The sequence below is a fragment of the Mus pahari genome, chromosome 7 (assembly GCF_900095145.1).
Source record: "Mus pahari chromosome 7, PAHARI_EIJ_v1.1, whole genome shotgun sequence".
NCBI classification, from domain to species: Eukaryota; Metazoa; Chordata; class Mammalia; order Rodentia; family Muridae; genus Mus; species Mus pahari.
In genome coordinates this window covers 13,333,662-13,342,615 of record NC_034596.1, presented here as the reverse complement: position 1 = coordinate 13,342,615, position 8,954 = coordinate 13,333,662, and the positions used below count along the sequence as shown (strand labels likewise).

Sequence of the window (8,954 nt, the reverse complement as noted above, 5' to 3'; positions counted from 1 at the left end):
CTTCTTCTTCTTCTTCTTCTTCTTCTTCTTCTTCTTCTTCTTCTTCTTCTTCTTCTTCTTCTTCTCCCTCCTCCTCCTTGGATGCAGAGTATTTTATTTTTAAACTTCTAAAGTTTAAAAGATTGCCTAGTTCGGATGAGTTTCCAAGCTGAAAGCATGTGCATGGAGCTCAGTTTATGGCTGATTAAGAGTTCCTAATACGCTGTGTGCGTGCCTACGTTCTGATATGTGGGTGGTGAGCTGACCAGCATCCACTGGTAACATCCCTTTTTGCCTTGGTAAGGGTTTAACCATTAGGCATTGTTGTAGTTTTACACAGTCAGTGCCGTCCCGAATGTCTCCTGCGAGGCACAAACCATGTGCAGGAAGCTGTCTTCATCTCTCTCACTCTCATACACTTCAGAGATGGGTGTGAACACACTCACCATGCTGTGCCCATTCACCAGGAGGAAGAAGGCTTGGTTAGCATTGAGCTGGAAGCACCATCTAATTATCTTGATGAGCTAACTCATGTTCACTTTGTCAGGTACCCGGAACTTGGTCTTGTCCAGAATAGGCAGCTGCTTCTCGCTCTTGTATCATTCTATAATCACTGGGATCTTGGTGGGGTACTGTTCCTGGATAAGCTGGATATCTTCCACTCTTTGTTCAAAGTTCCAGCGCTGCTTGAAGGTCTTCTTGGATGGCATGGCGGGCGGGGGTCCTGAGTCAGATGATCTGGCTTCTGCAATAATCCCTTCCCTTGTGTGTCCAGATTCTTTTTCTTCTCATCATACTCCTGCTCCAGAAGGAAGGAGCCTGGACTGTGACACATTATTTGAATTTACAATAACTTGAAAATGTCAGTATATAACCACAAGCCAAACAAAGACATTGAATGAAGTTTCTTTTATCATCAGTCTTACAGACTTCATTTACAGACTTTCATTTCCATATTTACTCAGCTATGCATCCTCCAGGGGAGTCCTTTCATAGAATAATATATTTTATACTAAATATTATGCCTTTATATCTTCAATGGTATAAACATGTTTTAGATTCTTATGTTAAGATTAAAATTTTCAACTTCTTTGATTTACTAGATACACAGTGCCATATATCAGCCATTAGAACAGCATCCACGATCTTTTCATTATGTATAAGACATTTCTCCTTCATCTGTTACCTTTCCTCAGACACCTGCACATTGCTCAACTTTGATAACTTGCCATACTTTTTAACTTGTAAGACGACATAGAGTTGTATCCCATTTCACATGGACTTCTCAGAGTGCCTGATTTCAGTTCCTTCACATATGCATTTAAATAGAAACATCTTCTCATGTTTTGACAAACTATTAATTATTTTATTGCTTAATACTGTTCCTTTATGTGGCCATGCAAAAGTTAATTAATTACATATAAAAGGACATACTAGTTACCTCTAGTTTGAGCATTCATGAACAAACCTTAATAAGCATAACTCTATACTGACCTAAATTTTCAAAATACAATGCAATTATTCCTTATTCATTTTCCAAGTTCTATTTCTTATTAGTTCATTAAGAATTTCAGGCAATGTATTTTGATCATGTTCACCTTTCTTTCCAAAATCCTTCCTTTACCTAGATATACAATTTTGATTTCTCTTAATCTATTTTAAGTCCTTCAAGTCCAGTTTGTGCTCTCCATACATTCCTGGACATGCGACTACTGTAGCTTGGTGCATCTATCAGGTACCACAACCTGAAAAAAATCTAATTCCCCTCCAACCAGCACCTATCAGCTGCCAGTAGCACCTCAACTGGGGGTGAGACTTCATGCTTACCCCTATCTTCAAGGATGGGATTTTGCTTGACTTGAGCAGGTACCTCTGCAGTATAGTGTAGAGTCCTTTTTGTACATGCCCAAGAATGATACAGATGGGTCAAGTGAGAGAGAAATAGTTCTAAGTTTTTGAGGATTCTTCAAACTGATTTCCAAAGTAGGTGAAATACTTTGCAATCTCTTAAACAATGAATCTTTGTAAAAAAAAAAATGAACAAAAAACAAAAACAAGACAAAAAACACAAAAAGGCCATAGGAGTGTAGGTTTATATGCGGGCTCTCAATTTTGCTCAATTGCATTGATCATTCAGTAGGATGTCCATTTCCATTATGATAAGATACTTTAAAAAGTTGGAGGCAGACAAATCACAAGACCAAATTCTGATTATCTTTAAGTTTTCTTGGTTCTAAAAATGGCCTCTGGAAATATTTATTAAATGACATATTTTTATAAACATAAATGTTACAAAATAATACCATCTTATCTGGTTTGTGTTTGCTCTTGAAAAATCTATATTTTTGTTATGAGAATTAAGGTTATTTATTAATTGTTTATTAAAATAAAACACATTTCAAATAACTCCATTCCTCAGAACTATAAACATTTTATAAGTAGACAAGTATAAGTTTTAATATATTAATAAATCATATTTAAGAATGTAATTATTTTTATATAATTTGAGTTTTATAATAATTAATAATATTCAATACAGCACAATGCCACCATTTAATTCTTAGTCACTGGCATCAAAAGTTATATGAAAGAAAGTTTTGTGTCAGAATCCTTAGAAATTTGTCACAATCATCCTAAATGTGACCTTCTATTACATACAACCATCACTGAGCAATAAATACAGATGAGATGAAGTCACAACATAATGATAACTGCCTAAGACATAATAGAAAAAGAGTTCAGTTTGTCTTTTTAAGACTCATTTGAGGCTTCTTAGACACTTAATCCATCACTCAACTGCAATAAATTGTATTGGTTTTGGAGATGCAAGCAAGCTGGGTTTCTGGAAGAGTCAATTCGTTATTCACAGGTGCATTCATTTTATGCCATGAAATAATTCACACATTAAGAAAATCTATTAGCTAAATGCACTGAATATTTTCAACTTGAAATGCCTAGGAAGAGTGTGCCAACTTTAGGCAGTACCATGGCCAAATACCAGCTTAGCATATTGCCTAAAATAGAGCACATTTTCTTCTACCTTGTTTGCGTTTGTAAATAGAGAATAAATTACTGTCAGAAAGACATTAAACATAGACACATAAACACATGTACACATCCTTTTAAATCTAATTCTTGTCATTTTTCTGTAAATATTTGCTTGAATGTCAAGGTGTTTTCCCTGTCTTATAATATTTACACACACTAAAACATTTTCACTGAAGCTCAGTTCTGTAATTGTGACTAGGACATGCCATCAATAATAGACCACCACTATATTAAAATAAAAAATATCCTAACATAATCCCATAATTCCCTGTCTCTTCTTTGTGAAGTACATGATCCTCAGTCATGGGGTATATCTAATAGGATTTTATTTATTTTATTTTATTATCATTATTTTATTATTATTATTATTATTATTATTATTATTATTATTGGTTTTTCGAGACAGAGTTTCTCTGTATAGCACTGGCTGTTCTAAAACTCACTCTGTAGACCAGGCTGGCCTCGAACTCAGAAATCCTCCTGCCTCTGCCTCCCAAGTGCTGGGATTAAAGGCATATGCCATCGTGCCCGGATTATGATTTTATTCTATTAATTGTGCTTTTTCCAGAATATTTTATAGTCCATTATTTTACTCTTTTGGCTTCTTCCATTAATATATCACTTTTGAAAATTAAGATTACACATATAATGCAATTATTATATATGATTTATACATATATATGATTATGTTTTCATATTTATAAAATATGAAGGAACACATTGCTCCATTCACAGTATGGTGTGTAGAGTTTTTCCAGTTGGTTTTATTTTGTACTGCTTGCTCTTTAGTAAGTGTGTATCGTCTGTTGATTCTCAGAGTCTTTTTATGAGCATATATGTTTCTTTATCTTGGATAAATATGTATGAGTGAGAATCCTTCATTTGATTATCGCTATCATAGGAAACTGTACAAATTTACCACTATGGATGTTTGAGTGGTCCTGTACCTCTGTCATCACTTCAGAATCTTGCTATTGCATCTGTTCTTTGTGGGATGGCACCTCATTTTAGTTAAGGTTGTCTTTAGTTGGCAAACGACTTTCTGTATATTGATCTATACTGACACAAGATTTATAATGAGTTCTTGGTAAAGTGTCTGTTTATATATTTTGTCCTTCCTGGCTCATCTTTCTTCTTGTTACTCAGTTGGAAAATCATGCTTGGATCACTGATTCAAGAACTTTATTAAATACCAGTTTTTAAGTGTATGTTCATAACGTATAGCTTTTCTTGCTTTGATATGTATTAGAAGAAAATTTATTGGGCAAATGTTGTAACTCAGTGGAAGAATGTGTGACCAGGAATAACCTTGCCTTAAACTTGAACTCCAGTATCACAAAGCAAACAATAGTAAATATTATACAGATGTTTTCCCCTTTTCCCAATTATTTTGGCAACTTTCTCTTTTGTTTTCATTTATATCACTTTCCAGGGACTCCCTAGATTAGCAATGCCCTACAAACCCAGTATCATACAGCAACAAAGTTGATTATTTCACAGTTTGGGTGACTATAACAAAAAAAATTAGAATTCCAGTCAAAATCTGCTTTGGAAGCCATCCACTACCTGAATCATAGCTGCAGACAGTGGCAGGCTCTCCTTGGCTAGTGACTTCATTATTGCTACATTTAAGCCCAAAGCCAATTGTCAAATTCTCTCTTATAATCTTGTTTTGTGATATGGGGACCAACTGGAAAGTTCAGGTTGTAATTGCTTCATCTCAAGATCCTTAATTTCATCCAACCAATAAGACTTCCCATGCTGCTTTTCATATAAAAGGCATTCTAGCAGATTGTATGTTAGCTTACCATACATGAACACACTCATACACACATATGCTTACACAAATACATGCACACATGAAATATCTTGTCATATCTAAAGAACTATCCTGATTATTTTAAATTACATGGAACATATCAATTTGGCAGCTTTGCTAAGAAAAATTGACTCATATTTGACCTTTGTCTAAGAAATATCTTCTATTCATTTTCAAATCAATTTATTTTTCTTCTGCAGATTTTGATATATAAATACTGCATTGAATTATATTCCAGGTTAAAGGTTAAAAATTTTCTGCTTCTGTACTGCATCCAAAATTATTAAGGTTTTATTTCTTTTATTTGCATTTGGCTCTTACATATAATTTCCCCACCTGAAGTTCTAATGTATATGTATAAAATTGTAATAGGTTGATAAGAGTTTTAGATTTAGTGAGCAGTGGGGTCCTTGGAACTCTATAACAAACATCTTTACACTTACACTTTACAGCTTACACTGAGTTTATCTAGTACACTTTGGCCCCTTGTATTCCAGACAATCTAGTTTACAGTGTTTATGTTTCTCTAAGACTGTGTATATTCTATTAGCAGTTTGTCTGCCTTATGTAAAATAAATAATAACTTCATTTTTGTTAACATAATGAATACATAATACTTCACTGTCATAAATCCATTAAAACATAAGTTTTTGGTACTGTAAATTCTAATATTTCTCAATATACCCATAGAGTAATATCATTACATTTGTCCTTTATGTGAATTTTCCACTTAAACCAAGTTTTCCCTTTTAAATATATTTAATTCCTAATAAGTGATCATGTATTTAAATAAATGAGTGTGGATAACAAAACAAAATAGTTTTTACAAAATTACAAATATTTAAAATAATTTGATTTTGACTAATCTTTTATGAAATTCATATTCCATGTTTTATAAAGGTTTCTGTAGGAGTGAACTGAATGAGATGTAGGCCAGCAGAATACTACTTCATTAATAGTCTGTGGAAAGTTATGAAAATATACCCAATATTATCATTTGCTTGTTATTTATAAAAAGGCGTGTGTACCATGTCATTTTGTATACTATTATAAATTTTAGACTAGATAAATTCTGAAGTTTTTTTACATTAGAATTCCTAGATATACATCTGTGCTTCCTGGATTCTTTAACCTAAATGTATGGAGTAGAAGTTCATACAATCCAACCATAAACAGAAAACTTCAAAGAAAACTTCACCCTGGATTATTATTGCTAATAAATTCAAGAATTAACATGAATCCCTCTCTTAACCTTTCTCATATAATCTAGAGAAATTGTTTTGTAAAATGTTCATAGTGAAAGCCACTGACCTTTACAAAATTGAAAAGAATAAGGAAATAAGAGGTTCATTCTCCTATAATGACATTAAATGTAAAATTTCATTTGAAACCCTTCTGGACCTAAGGCCTTTGGAATGGGAGATAAGATAATGCTGTGTGAGTATATCACATATCCTTTTGGGCACCTTTTCATGTAAGTGCTAAATGGATTGAAACAAAATCAACATTGCATTTTCTCTCACAGACAGATAATTTAAATACTTTCTTTTAAATATATAATAAACTCTGCTTCTTGAATAGCTTGCCACTACTTGGGAAGTTGGCATTCTACCTCAGTATTGCATAAACTAAAGGCAAGCATTTTGATAGGCATGATACTATCGAGAGACAAGGAATGAAAAGGGTAATGCCATTCTATAACAAGAAGTTGCAGGAATACCCTAGGGAGGATTTAATATGCATCATCATGGCCAAAACTGAGGCGCTGTCACAGGATATTGGGTCTGACTGACTCTTGACTGTGCTGTGAATGTGTGAAGCATTTGGAGAGTCACATCATAGTTCTTAGGTCACCGAGATCAAGTCACAAATAAAATTCTAACTCAGGAAGAGGACATGTGTTGTGGGAGGTGTGTGGGGAGGTGAAAATACAGTGCATGAGGGACCAAGCAGATGGCATTAGTTAATGTGTTCCTTGAGAAAAGAGACTATGGTCATAAGGGCCTAAGCAGATGGCATTAGTTAATTTCTTCTTTGAGCATAACTCCTCAGCAATTTTAGTTCAATGGCCTAGTTCAACCTTCACTTTTTCATTCATCTTTTTACATTTCTCTCCTTTAAGACACCTTAAAACTAGAATAATGATTTGGAGTTATTGAAGAAACCCTTCCTTTTCTTATAGTTAAGGCAACAAGCCCAAAGAAGATGGAAAGAAAGGGACAGAAATCAAATAGCCAAGAAATTAAGTGTTCCCCCAGTCTGGATAAAAAATGCAATTACCAGAACCTCACATTTTAATGCAAAAAAGATGTTGAAAACTATTGTGTGAATCTGTTAGTTCTAATTTGCCAAAGATAATCCTTTGTAGCCTAATTATTTCACCTATTAAGTCTGTTGGTGATAGTAGTAGTAGGGCTTCTTGAGTTTGCCTGCAAATAACAAGATGTGAAAGGCCATTAGGGATTAGGACACACAACTGAGAGAAAATGTCTGCATAGACAGGCATTGATGGCTCTATTAGAAAAAAGTGAAATGTAAGAGGGGAGTTTACAACCACAAATGGCTGCATTTAAATTTAAAAAGCTATAAAACAATACTTCAATGTTGAACCTAAAGGTCTTTACAAACATGTACAAGCTAAATCAAAATTAGGGGAGAGAAATAAATGCTTAATGTCAGGGCAACCATTAGTGAATGCAGCCAACAAATATGAGAGGCAAATTAACCAAAGACTGGGGACTTTGAAAATATTAAAGTAACTGAAAAACCCTACCAAAGTAAACAAAAAAAGAGCCCCAAAATATTAAAATCAGGTTGCAAAGTAATATATCACAACTGATAGCTTTAAAGGAGGAAGGGTTTCAGTTCATTTTAACTTACAAATTGAAAGAAATATAGAGGATCATAAAAAAATACTAAACATATATATTTCAGAAAATAATAATCTAAATAAAATAGATAATTTTTGAGACACCTATAAATATTGGATAAAGATGACATAATCAATGTAAACAGACCAGTAATGAGAAACATGACTGAAACAAGTACGATTGTTCTAAGGTGAGATTTTTCCCTGTTCAAGTAGACCACACTGTGACCAGGTGCTAAAGTCTGCATTTGGAGAAATATTAAGAATTAACACCAATCTTGTAACCTGGGTCTGTCAGAGACAGGAGAGCATGGGCGGGCCACAGAAGCAACAGAGCTTCTTGGATAGGGTCACTTTGGGCCTTCATCCTAAGCCAGGAGGCAGAGCTGAGACCCAGACCTCTGTGCACCTTCCCCACCAGAGGACAGATTGCCTGCAGAGAATGCTCTGAGAAGTGGGACTCAGGAGAGAGTTGGACTCCCATGAGTGCTGATAGAGACTAAAAGAATCACAGGAGAAACAAACTCCAGCCAGAGACAGCTAGAACATCGAACACCAGAGATTACCAGATGGTGAAAGACAAACCTAAGAATCTTACTAAAAGAAACCAAGACCACTCAGCATCATCAGAACCCAGTACTCCCACCACAGGGTGTTCTGGACACCCCAATACACCTGAAAAGCAATATTCAGATTTAAAATCATCTCTCAGGGTACTAGTAGAAGATTTTAAGAAGGACATTAAAAACTCACTTAAAGAAATACAGGTGAACACTTCTAAACAGGTAGAAGTCCTTAAAAAAGAAGCACAAAAACCACTTAAAGAATTACAGGATAATACAACCAAACAGGTGATGGAATTGAATAAAACCATCCAAGATCTAAAAATGGAAGTAGAAACAATAAAGAAAACTCAAAGGGAGACAACTCTGTAGATAGGAATCCTAGGAAAGAAATCAGGAACCATAGATGCAAGTATCAACATCAAAACAGAATACAAGAGATGGAAGAGAGAATCTCAGGTGCAGAGGATTCCATAGAAAATATGGACACAACAATCAAAGAAAATGCAAAATGCAAAAAGATCCTAACTCAAAACATCAAGGAAATCCAGGACACAATAAGGAGAACAAACCTAAGGATAATAGATATAGATAGGAATGAAGATATTCAACTTAAAGGGTCAGTAATCCTTCAACAAACCTAAAAGAAGATAGCCACAAGAACATAATCCCAACT

At 34.3% G+C, this 8,954-nt stretch overlaps 1 pseudogene; it reads right to left on the bottom strand.

The window, feature by feature from the left end:
* Positions 1-311: 311 nt before the first annotated feature.
* Positions 312-689, bottom strand: LOC110324906 (annotated as a pseudogene).
* Positions 690-8,954: the final 8,265 nt, after the last annotated feature.